The following is a 13,783-nucleotide window of genomic DNA, read 5'->3' as shown; positions in this document are numbered from 1 at the left end:
ATTGTTCTGGAGAAAAGACACCTTGCCCAAGATTCTGATGGAAGCTCGGGAAATAGTAAGCAGTCTTTATGCTGTTAATTCGTACTTATGTTGACAAATGTCAAATAATAATTCCGCCATGAATTATGGTGCGGTCTCGCTTTAGCGCACGCTGTATGCTTGAAGTAACGTTAATTTTAAAAATGTAACCCAGCGATTGCATTAAGAACTAATTTGTCTTTCAATTGCTGTCCAACCTGTATTTTTTTAGTCAAGTTTATGAATAGTTTTCGATTAGAATAGGTGCCTCTCCAAGATGGCGCCGGACAGATTGCTTGAGGTTTTGGACACTATTCTCATTGTATAAGCATGATTTGTGCCGCTAAATATGCACATTTTCGAACAAACTCTATATGCATTGTGTAATATGATGTTATAGGACTGTCATCTGAAGAATTCTGAGAAGGTTAGTGAAAAAATTTATATATTTTGGTGGTTTATACGTTATCGCTATTTTTGCCTTGAATCAATGCTGTTGTGATATTTGCTATTGTGGTAAGCTAATATAACGCTATATTGTGTTTTCGCTGTAAAACACTTAGAAAATCTGAAATATTGTCTGGATTCACAAGATCTGTGTCTTTCATCTGCTGTACGCTGTGTATTTTTAAGAAATGTTTTATGATGAGTAATTAGCTAATACACGATGGTCTCTGTAGTTATTCTAGTCGCTTGGTAAACTCTGATTTATACCTGAAATATGCACATTTTTCTAACAAAACATATGCTATACAATAAATATGTTCTCAGACTGTCATCTGATGAGGTTGTTTATTGGTTAGTGGCTATTTATATCTTTATTTGGTCGAATTTGTGATAGCTACTGATGGAGTAAAAAAATGGTGGAGTAAAGAAGTGGTGTCTTTTGCTAACGTGGTTAGCTAATAGATTTACATATTGTGTCTTCCCTGTAAAACATTTTAAAAATCAGAAATGATGGCTTGATTCACAAGATGTGTATCTTTCATTTGGTGTCTTGGACTTGTGATTTCATGAACATTTTATTATATGATATCCCTGTGGCTTTAGGCTAGGCTATGCTAGTCAGCTTTTTTGATGGGGGTGCTCCCGGATCCGGGTTTGTGAGGCATTAGAGGTTAAAAACCTGTAGAATGAGAGTAGTTACTCAATATTTTTCTGTTTCTCAAGGCTCAAACTCGTATGGGTCCATTCGGCAAAACCACTCCCACCATCACCGACAAAAGTTGCAGCCATTGTGTCCTTTCCAAGTAGCCTATATTTTTGTATTTAATTACTTGTAAACTTCATACTTTTTATTAGTTCTAATAGGCCTCCAGTGTTGTTTGCTTGAACAGTCACTGAGGCTGTATTTATTGTTAAACAATAGTTATTTCAGATGCAGCAGTTTGAGATACTTAGCTAACTAGCATTGATAGCTAAGCACCAAAGATACAGGCTGAGAGTCTAGGATTCCTGTACATTTTTCCTGTAAATGTCGTTCTTCAAACAGGCTTAATGTTACATCAGAATTTCTGAACCAAGAGGAGCAACATCACAAGACTTTCTTGAATGCTTCTGAATCAAACCAAGAAGACCAAGGCGGAGTTTGAGAAGTGGAAAATTCTTGCATTGGTTGTTGATTTTGTCAATCTAAAGGCATAACCCGAATTCGAGCCAATAATAGGTAGTTGAACATGTTACTCCACAACCTTGTGAAAATGACATGTCAAAAACAAAAACAACTTTATCGAAGGAGCCTTTTGATTTGACAGCCTGCGATTTGAACAGATGATTTCTGCATGTGTGATTTCCACCGTGAAGCATGGAGGAGGAGGTGTGATGGTGTGGGTGTGCTTTGCTTTATTTAGAGTTCAAGGCACACTTAACCAGCATGGCTACCACCGCATTCTGCAGCGATACACCAGCGATACGCCAGCCCATCTGGTTTGTGTTTAGTGGGAGTGTCATTTGTTTTTCAACAGGACAATGACCTAACCCACCTCCAGGCTGTGTAAGGGCTATTTGACCAAGATGAGTGATGGAGTGATGCACCAGATGACCTGGCCTCCACAATCACCTGATCTCAACCCAATTGAGATGGTTTGAGATTAATTGGACCGAGTGAAGGAAAAGCAGCCAACAATTGCTCAGCATATGTGGGAACTCTTTCAAGACTGTTGGAAAAGCATTCCAGGTGAAGCTGGCTGATAGAATGCCAAGAGTGTGCAAAGCTGTTATCAAGGCAAAGGGTGGCTACTTTGAAGAATCTCAAATATAAAATATATTTTGATTTGTTTAACACTTTTTTGGTTACTACATGAATCCATATGTGTTTCATAGTTTTGATGTCTTCACTATTTTACAATGTAGAACATAGTAAAAATAAAGAAAAACCCTTGAATGAGTGGGTGCATCCAAACTTCTGACTGGTACTGTATAGTTTACACCAAAGGGTAAAATCTATATATTTTGAGCAAAATAGTGCATCTCAGCGTCTGTGGTCTATGATTTATGCTTAATGATGTGGACTGCAAATTACACCATAATGGGGGTAGGCCTGGGCTCACAGAAATAAGAATGAATAGAATGGGCTTGGAACTCTAACCCTGGAAATTGACTGGTAAACTCATGGGTACACTGCCAACGGCTGCCTAGTATTGTGACGCAATAATTTCAATTGTATTTTGGAATTTGTCTTCATTCTTATTTCTAAGCCAGTTTAATATTCAGTAGCATTCAAGCTTTGGCAACCTCAGATGAAGTACGATGTTTTACCGGCTCATTTTGGAGACCAACGTAGGCTAGACCTGTAGCATGGACAGCGACGAGGCCCGAAAAGTAAGTTCATTTCTATCGCTATAGGCCTACCTTGAAATGATTGACTGTAGACAGTTTTTGTATTGATTACACTGAAACATGTATGGAAAAGGGTGCATGTCTGAGGTTATGTGTAAATCCCCTGTCGCCAGCATCGAGTCTATAGTTCAAATGGATCGATTTGGCTTAGATCATTGTGTCTTAGGAATTGCCATTTTATCAGACCCGTATGGCCGAGGTCGCTCACGCACACCCGGCGTCAGGAAAGATTTATTAAGGGGGCAGTCGAAATCGATGAGGGGGCACATTTTTGGGGGGTTCTTGCATTGGAATTATATTGAATTCTGCTTATATCACAAACATAAAGTTCAAATTCTGAGACACAGCGATCATTGAGTGCATTTGAAGTGACCACTCAGCGATCATTGAGTGCATTTGAAGTGACAGGTAGTATTGGTGCAAAATCTGTAGTATTTCCGCTGCGTATCAGCACAATGGACAGTGCCCTACACACTAAAGCAAGGCTGTTTGGTAATGAATATAGGCTACAAGATAGATAGGGTAATTCACTTATTACAAACAGCCTATGTGAATGCAGCTGTACACACAGATGTTTTACCAAAATAATACAAACTAAATGCTTAAAGTAGCCTAGTTATTCATGCATGCAAACAAAAATAGGCTACTGAATAGCAGTTTGGCTTAGAATAGCCTACTGACACAACTGTGAATGCAACGAATGAACGTGAACAGAACAAAACAGTGGTACCAAGTAGTATGACTAGTAAACAAAATGTCAGATTGATAAAGATATGACACAATCTACAGTATATTTAGGCTAGTTACATAAACAGTAAACAAATGCAGCAAACAAAAGGCAAATAACCAAAACATAGTCTACAGCCTGCTACAGTGAGATGCAGCCATGCACAGCTGTCTTGCCCAAAAAATAGGCCTTTACAGGCCCGCTTCAAACATGGAAAGTCATGCTGCTCATGGGTTCAGTAACACGTTATGATATGGCACAATACACTTCTGTGGATCGAATTAGACCCACATAATCAATTAAGCAATGCCAGCCTACTGTTAGGGTTGCGAAAGTTCAACTGAGATAGGAACAATAGTACACCTGAACTTGGTTAAAATAATTGTTTAATTCAAAAGTTAATAAATGGCAAATACAATTTCCGTATATACGGGTTCAATGTTTCATCACGCAGGATAAGACAGAGAACTGATTTGTTTCTGACAAAAATATTATATTATACTCGTGACAGAGGTTAGTTCCAACTTCCGAGCCGGCCTGTCAGAGTAGAGACTGGGCGTGGTTTAGACTCACCCAGCCTATCGTTGATGTTGGCGCCTTAAGCCAGTCCTGGCCCCTTAGCGCATGTGATGTCCCGACGCTGTTGCTGTGTAGATTACGCTCCTTCACCCCAAAGACTGAGGTCAGACAGTTTTATAACACTGTCTGAGATATCTGCACCTGTATACATTGTCCACTGTTCTCGCTCAAGGCTAACTACAGCGTCCCAGCTTCTTATCTGAGCTAACTGTTACTTCCAGCACACACACACAGACATCCAGACGCCCAGGCCAACAGGTTGTCAATATCAAATCACGTTTGTTATAGTATTCAATCACATATAATACAGTTGCTAATCACGTTTGTTATAGTATTGGGTTATAGTGCATAACTCAGAACCTCACATATGTTTTTCGTGTGTATAGTTTATCTGTTATTGTCTGGTCAGCAGTCTCCTGATTCACCCCCCTCCTGTGTCTCTCTAAGATTAGCACAGTCTCGGCCACATAGTACAGCGCCCACACTACTGATACATTGTTGAATACACACGCATATTTCATACAGTACAGCGCTCTCTCTAACACACACACATTTCAGGCTGATATTCATGGTTAGACAGAGCACTGGTAAGAGTAGAGACTAATGGAAAATGCAGGTTCACAAGAGTCAGCAATTCAAACTTTAATGCATAAGAAGCCCTACTAGCTTATAGTTAGTTAAGCATGTCAAAAAACCTTATAAAAACCCCACACTACCATAAATACATTTCCATTATGTACTATTCCATTTACAACCGCGAAACCAATAGGCTACCAAGAAAACCATAATAGAATGTATCTACTGTATTTCTATGATTAAACATACCAATATGTACAGTGCTTTCAGAAAGTATTCACACCCCTTGACTTTTTCCACATTTTGTTGTGTTACAGCCTGAATATAACATTTATTAAATTGAGTTTTTGTGTCACTGATCTACACATAATACCCCATAATGTAAAAGTGGAATTTAGTTTTTTAGACATTTTTACAAATTAATAAAATATTAAAGGCTAAAATGTCTTGAGTCAAAAAGTATTCAACCCCTTTGTTATGGCAAGCATTGGCTGACTGCAACAAAAATTCAGCCCTGGCATTTTAGCAACACATCATTCCCAAGTGGTAATCACTATTACATATTAAGGAATTGGCATTACATTTGTGTGTCTCTTTCTCTGATTTCTTCCTACCGCCAGTGCACCTACCGCCACTGAGCCGTCTCTGCTAGGCCAAGCATCCTTTCTCACAGCTCTGGTACTAGAAGACCAGGGGACCGCACTGCCTATACTGATCCCAGCAACATCTTAGTTGTGAATGAATAAACAAATGTATTAGATAAAGAAGAAAAAATACTGAATAAATGCCTAATAGGTTACCATTGGCTCATAATACCTTATAAAAGACTAACTATTTATTTAGCTAATTAGTGCCTGGCTATCATCAAATCAAAATATATGGGTCACATTCCCAGAATACAGGACGTAAATGTTGCAGCAAAATGCTTACTCACAGGCTCTCCTCAACAGTGCAACACACACACACATACACACAGACATAAATACCAACAAGTAATAGAAACATATTTTAAAAAGGAGGAAGGGTAGTAGGAATATATACACAATATACTATGAATATACTATGAATACTACAGAATATGCTGGGATGGAAAGGTAAAGAAAGAAGATACCTAGTCAGTTGCACAACTGAATGCATTCAACTGAAATGTGTCTCCTGCATTTAACTCAACCCCTCTGAATCAGAGAGGTGCAGTGGGGTGTTCGTAGTGAGGACGACTGGCTACTATTTGGAACTTTGTGAGTTGAGCTTTCTGGTGCCCAGAAACGCTGAGGCATCACCCAAGTGGGTGCTACCCAGAGTGGAAGAGAAATCCGGTGGCTATAAGACTCAGGCTGGTTCCCAGACTTTCTCTCTACAAGATCATCAACAAACTCCATCACCATCATCTACCATTCTCTGACCAGCTCTCTCCGCTCAAGCCATGAACGAACCCTCTGCCACGGTCGTCTTGAGGTGAATGAATGGACCAAGGCGCATCGTGATATAAATACATCTTTTATTTTACGACGAAGATGAACACGAAACACTTATACAAACTATACAAAACAACAAACAACCGTGAAGCTTCAAACGAAAGTGCACACACAAGCTACTTACGTTCAACATAGACAATCTCCCACAATCACCTAAAGCCTATGGCTGCCTTAAATATGGCTCCCAATCAGAGACAATTAATGACATCTGTCTCTGATTGAGAACCAAACCAGGCAACCATAGACTTTCCTAGAACTCTCTCCTGAACACAACCCCATATACTATACAACACCGCCTAAACAATACACACACCCTAAACTAGACAAAACACACAAACTTCCCATGTCACACCCTGACCTAACTAAAATAATAAAGAAAACAAAGAATACTAAGGCCAGGGCGTGACATAATCCCCCCCCCCCCTCAAGGTGCGAACTCCGTGCGCACCAGCATAAAGTCTAGGGGAGGGTCTGGGTGGGCGTCTGTCCACGGTGGCGGCTCTGGTGCTGGTCGTGGCCCCCACCCCACCATAGTCACTACCCGCTTTCGTATCCTCCTCCAAATGGCCACCCTCCAAATTAACCCCACTGGATTAAGGGGCAGCACCGGACTAAGTGGGAGCACCGGACTAAGGGGCAGCACCGGACTAAGGGGCAGCACCGGACTAAGGGGCAGCACCAGGATAAGGGGCAGCACCAGGATAAGGGGCAGCACCAGGATAAGGGGCAGCACCAGGATAAGGGGCAGCACCAGGATAAGGGGCAGCTCCGGACTGAGGGAGGGCAGCTCCGGACTGAGGGACAACACCGGGCTGGCTGGCGGATCCTGGCTGGCTGGCGGATCCTGGCTGGCTGGCTCTGGCGGATCCTGGCTGGCTGGCTCTGGCGGATCCTGGCTGGCTGGCTCTGGCGGATCCTGGCTGGCTGGCTCTGGCGGATCCTGGCTCGCTGACGGCTCTGGCTGGTCATGGCTCGCTGACGGCTCTGGCTGGTCATGGCTCGCTGACGGCTCTGGCTGGTCATGGCTCGCTGACGGCTCTGGCTGGTCATGGCTCGCTGACGGCTCTGGCTGGTCATGGCTCGCTGACGGCTCTGGCTGGTCATGGCTCGCTGACGGCTCTGGCTGGTCATGGCTCGCTGACGGCTCTGGCTGGTCATGGCTCGCTGACGGCTCTGGCTGGTCATGGCTCGCTGACGGCTCTGGCTGGTCATGGCTCGCTGACGGCTCTGGCTGGTCATGGCTCGCTGACGGCTCTGGCTGGTCATGGCTCGCTGACGGCTCTGGCTGGTCATGGCTCGCTGACTACTCTGGCTGGTCATGGCTCGCTGACTACTCTGGCTGGTCATGGCTCGCTGAAGGTTCTGGCTGGTCATGGCTCGCTGACGGCTCTGGCTGATCCGGTCTGGCGGAAGGCTCTGGCTGATCCGGTCTGGCGGAAGGCTCTGGCTGATCCTGTCTGGCGGAAGGCTCTGGCTGATCCTGTCTGGCGGAAGTCTCTAGCGGCTCCTGTCTGGCGGAAGGCTCTAGCGGCTCCTGTCTGGCGGACGGCTCTGTAGGCTCATGGCAGACGGGCGGCTTTGCAGGCTCATGGCAGACGGGCGGCTTTGAAGGCTCAATACAGACGGGCAGCTCATGAGGCACTTGGCAGACGGACAGTTCAGACGGCGTAGAGCAGACGGGCAGTTCAGGCGCCGTTGGGCAGACGTGCAGTTCAGGCGCCGTTGGGCAGACGGGCAGTTCAGGCGCCGTTGGGCAGACGGGCAGTTCAGGCGCCGTTGGGCAGACGTGCAGTTCAGGCCGGCTGAGACGCAATGTAGGCCTGGTGCGTGGTGCCGGAACTGGAGGTACCGGGCTAAGGACATGCACCTTCAGGCTAGTGCGGGGAACAACAACAGGGCACACTGGACTCTCAAGGCGTACTATAGGCCTGGTGCGTGGTACCGGCACTGGTGGTACCGGGCTGAGGGCACGCACATCAGGGCGAGTACGGGGAGAAGGAACAGTGCGTACAGGGCTCTGGAGACGCACAGGAGGCTTAGTGCGTGGTGCCGGAACTGGTGGTACTGGACTGGAGACACGCACCATAGGGAGAGTGCGGGGAGGAGGAACAGGGCTCTGGAGACGCACTGGAAGCCTGGTGCGTGGTGCCGGAACTGGAGGTACTGGGTTGGAGACACGCACCATAGTGAGAGTGCGTGGAGGAGGAACAGGGCTCTGGAGACGCACTGGAAGCCTGGTGTGTGGTGTAGGCACTGGTGGTACTGGCCTGGAGCGGGGAGGTGGCGCCGGAAATACCGGACCGTGCAGGCGTACTGGCTCCCTTGAGCATTGAGCCTGCCCAACCTTACCTGGTTGAATGCTCCTCGTCGCCCGACCAGTGCGGGGAGGTGGAATAACCCGCACCGGGCTATGTAGGCGAACCGGGGACACCATGCGTAAGGCTGGTGCCATGTAAACCGGCCCGAGGAGACGCACTGGTGGCCAGATATGTAGGGCCGGCTTCATGACATCCGGCTCAATACTCAATCTAGCCCTGCCAGTGCGGGGAGGTGGAATAACCCGCACCGGGCTATGCACAAGTACAGGAGACACCGTGCGCTCTATTGCGTAACACGGTGTCTGCCCGTACTCCCGCTCTCCGCGGTTAGCCTGGGAAGTGGGCGCAGGTCTCCTACCTGCCCTCGGCCCACTACCTCTTAGGCCCCCCCAAGAAGTTTTTGGGGTTTACTCACATGCTTCCTTGCTAGTCGCGTACCCTCATAACTTCGGTTCCTCTCTGCGGTTGCCTCTGCTCTCCTAATCGCCTCCAGCTGTTCCCATGGAAGGCGATCTCTTCCAGCTCGGATCTCCTCCCATGTGTAGCAACCCTTGCCGTCCAATACATCCTCCCATGTCCACGAGTCCTGGTTACTTTGCCGCTGTTGTTGGTTCCGCTCACGCTGCTTGATCCATGTGTGGTGGGAGATTCTGCCACGGTCGTCTTGAGGTGAATGAATGGACCAAGGCGCATCGTGATATAAATACATCTTCTTTTATTTTACGACGAAGATGAACACGAAACGAAACACTTATACAAACTATACAAAACAACAAACAACTGTGAAGCTACAAACGAAAGTGCACACACAAGCTACTTACGTTCAACATAGACAATCGCCCACAATCACCTAAAGCCTATGGCTCCCTTAAATATGGCTCCCAATCAGAGACAATTAATGACATCTGTCTCTGATTGAGAACCAAACCAGGCAACCATAGACTTTCCTAGAACTCTCTCCTGAACACAACCCCATATACTATACAACACCCCCTAAACAATACACACACCCTAAACTAGACAAAACACACAAACTTCCCATGTCACACCCTGACCTAACTAAAATAATAAAGAAAACAAAGAATACTAAGGCCAGGGCGTGACACCCTCCATCTTCGGAGGATGCAGCTTTCAAAGACTTGGCCTCTATTGGTTGACCTGTCCTGATAAATTGCTTGTTTGTTTTTTGCTGTTGAAGCGCTTTGAGATTAAATGAAAAGCGCTATAGAAATGCCATACATTATTATTATTATTACTATTATTATTATTAATACTATTACTACTAGTATTACTATCATTATAATTATTACTATTGCTATTATTATTACTAGTATTATTATTATGACCATTGTGACTATTATTACTGTTGTTATTATTAATAGTATTATGATTATTATTAACATTATTATTATTATGATTATTATTACTATTATTATGAGTATTACTATTATTGCTGTTTATATTATTATTACTATTATTACTATTGTTCTTATTATTATTACTATTATTATTACAGTTATTACTATTGTTAATATTTTATTACTATTATTATGAACAATACTATTATTACTGTTCTTAATATTACTGCTATTGGTATTACTACTATTACTAGTATTACTATTATTATTACTATTATTACTACGGTTATGATTGCTATTGTTATTAGTATTAGTACTATTGTTATTACTATTATTACTACTGTTATGATTACTATTATTACTATTTTTAGTAGTACTACTATTATTATTATTACTATTATTACTACTATTATTATTATTACTACTATTATTACTACTAGTATTATTATTATTACTATTATTACTATTAAGGACTCTGCATGGTCAATCCGAATTCTGCATTAGCCACAGAAGTCAGAGCATTCATGCTTCTTGCGCTTCGCGGATGTCAGGGATCCCACCGGAACTTTCATTACGCACACCTGTCCCCTATTCCCACTGATTAGGACTTGTATAAGTGTGCCCTTTGGTTTCCATTGGACTGTTGAAAATGGTTACAATGTCCGTTGGTATGTGTGAGTACCTGTGCTGTGTGTTTTGGTCTTTCGTGCCCTTGTGGATTGCGCAGATGATTACGGGTCTCGTCCCGTGTGTTAATCATTGTGCGCGTGTGTAATTTATTCGAGGTACTCCTCACTCTTTTGTTTGGGTTTCAACACTGTGTTTTTGTTGAGTGTTTGTTTGGTCTTTGTCCCTGTGCCTTTACACGGCACGTCGTAATTTGGGTGCAATAAAAAACTACCCCTAGTCTCAAAGCAAAGGGTCTGAATATTTATGTAAATTAGGTATTTCTTATTATATATTTTTTTTTCAATTGCAAAAACTTCTAAAAACCTCTTTTTGGTTTGTCATTATGTGGTATTGTATGTAGATTGAATAGGATTTTTTTTTTTATCCATTTAAGAATAAGAGTGCAACGTAACAAAAAGTGGAAAAAGTCAAGGGGTCTGGATACTTTCCGAATGCAATGTACATTTACAGGAGGTTGCACCCTCTTCAATCAATAGGCTAGGGGCAAAATAACATCCAAATTGAGCGCTCATCGACTGAGAGAGGAATCAGGTGCAATTTTCTGGCTTTGTTAACTGGCACCACAGGTAGTTTATGGGCAAAGTGCACACGGTTTTCCGACTCTTTGTGCATCGAAGCACCACAAAAAAACTGTCTGTAACACAGAACCCAAACCAAATGCGCCATCGTGCATACATTTATTTTGTCCACCCACACCAAACGAGATCACGACACGCAGGTTAAAATATCAAACCAAACTCTGAACCAATTAGATTAAATTGGGGACAGGTCGAAAAGCATTAAACATTTATGGCAATTTAGCTAGCTAGCTTGCACTTGCTAGCTAATTTGTCCTGGGATATAAACATTGAGTTGTTATTTTACCTAAAATGCACAAGGTCCTCTACTCCACCAATTATTCCACACATAAACGGTCAACCGAATCGTTTCTAGTCATGTCTCTTCCTTCCAGGCTTTTTCTTCTCTTGATTTTATATTGCGATTGGCAACTTTCATAAATTAGGTGCGTTACAGCCACTGACCTCGTTCATTTTTCAGTCACCCACGTGGGTATAACCAATGAGGATATGGCACGTGGGTACCTGCTTCTATAAACCAATGAGGAGATGGGAGAGGCAGGACTTGCAGTGCGATCTGCATCAGAAATAGAACTGACTTCTATTTTATCAATTTACTATGCAGACACTCCTTGGCGTGCCCGAGCAGGGTGGGTGCAATAATTGAATAATATAGATTTCTAAATTCATTTTGGTGTTGTCAGCCTGTTAGTCGTGATAATGCTTTAAATCCATCACTGCAAATAACTGACAGTTTCGAAAAACGAATACATGTGGATCACATTTTAGGGTTGAGGTATGAGTCTGTGGAGTGCACCTGTTGCAGCAAGCCCAGGCACTACTGGAGGTGCGCTTTATGGAGTGGGCACACCATAAATAATCCTGTAGACTATATCAATAGGTTAAGGCTACAATATCCTTTCATAGTGTTTATATCAGTACAACAACATAGGTCTATCAGATAGCGGACTTTTGGGGGGCTTAGGGCCTACCTTTTCTGGAGACACAGGATAATCAAGTTTCAGTTATGACATCACTTGTTTACAATATTAGTCAATATGCCTACTATGTCAAAAAGTGCGGGCAAAGAAGAAGAACATGTGAGTAGGCCTAGGATAATGCTTTGTTCGTTCTTCATATTAATGTCGCTTCACATTTGTATAATTCTAAAGATGGATGATGAAAGTCTATGAGATGAATATGTAGCCTACAGAATCAATCATCATGTAGGCCTACGGCTAGTTGACTACTTTAAGAATAGTTTAACAATGTAAATGGATCAAACAAATGTGTTTTAGATATGAGCTTGATTCAACATTTTTCATGCAAAGTGAATTGGCAAAAGGGGGAATTATTGCAAACCAAGTTACAGGGATGGGGTCTACTATCAAAACCCCACGTCTAAAAAGTTTTGTCATGACTGTCTCTGTCTTTGTAGGGGTTACAGGAAGCCCAAGAGAGGACATTCCCTGTATTCTTCAGAGGAAAACTAGGGGAGAAGGTTAGTGTGATAGTATGACATTCCAAATGATCTGAGATCCTCAATTTCTTTCAAATGAAATGTTACCTAATTATATATTTTTAATGACTTCCTTCCCATTTCCAGTCCTAATTCCACAACCATTCCCACTGTAGTATCCATTGCCCTGACATTGAGGTTTGTTAAAACACAATCCACAGCTCCATCAGGAGACCCCCGGGTTTGACCTGTTGGACCCCAACATGAGAGTCATGGATGTTAGTTATAACTGCCTCCACGACAAACACCTGAAGAGTTTTTTCCGCCATCCGGAAAGGAAGAAGCGGCTGGTGAAGCAAGGCCTCATCACCTCAAATGAGAAGGCATGGCAAACCTCCTTTTTCTTTCCAAAATCTTAAAGTGACACTTATATGGAACTGAGAAAATTGGACAGGTGTAAGCAATATGATGGCTAGGTGAAATGTTTGCCATTTTGCTTAGTTTACACAAATCCAAATCTACAAGTGCATATGGTCATTGTTAGTGCAGGTTGTAAAAGAGAATGTGTTCTTAATGTCTTACCTGGTTAAATAAAGGCAAAATCAATCAATATTGGGGTAGAGCAGGGGTGTCAAACATACGGCCCGCGGGCCGAAACCGGCCCCCAAGGAGGTTCGATCAGGCCCGCAGGATAATTTGAAAGTGGAAAAAATGCATAAAAGACATGGAATTAATATTTTTAATTCGCTGCAATTCATGGATTATCCGCTAAGGGGCGCACTCTTTCCATCAGAGTAGAAGACAAGCCGCATCACTGAGACAGACTGAAAACAGCAGACGGTATCAATGCGCCATCTGCTGCTTGTTACGACGTTGTTAATACCTTGGTCTCTACCTCTCCGCTACACCCTCATTAGCCAAAATGTCGTTATCCAAACGGAGAAAAGTAGATAAGGAGTGTAGAATTTTCAAAGAAAAATGGACCACGTCCTATTTATTTACAGAGATGCACGGAAAACCTTCGTGCTTGGTGTGTTTGCAAGAAGTTTCGGTATTGAAGGAATATAATATTCGACGCCACTACGAGACTCATCACAGCGAAAAATATGACGGCTTGCAAGGACAACTGAGAAGAGATAAGATTAACGAATTGCTGGCGGGTCTGAGGAAACAGCAGTCAACTTTCAT

This window comes from Salvelinus fontinalis, unplaced genomic scaffold, assembly GCF_029448725.1.
Source record: "Salvelinus fontinalis isolate EN_2023a unplaced genomic scaffold, ASM2944872v1 scaffold_0679, whole genome shotgun sequence".
Classification (NCBI taxonomy): Eukaryota; Metazoa; Chordata; class Actinopteri; order Salmoniformes; family Salmonidae; genus Salvelinus; species Salvelinus fontinalis.
This window is presented reverse-complemented; position numbering follows the sequence as displayed.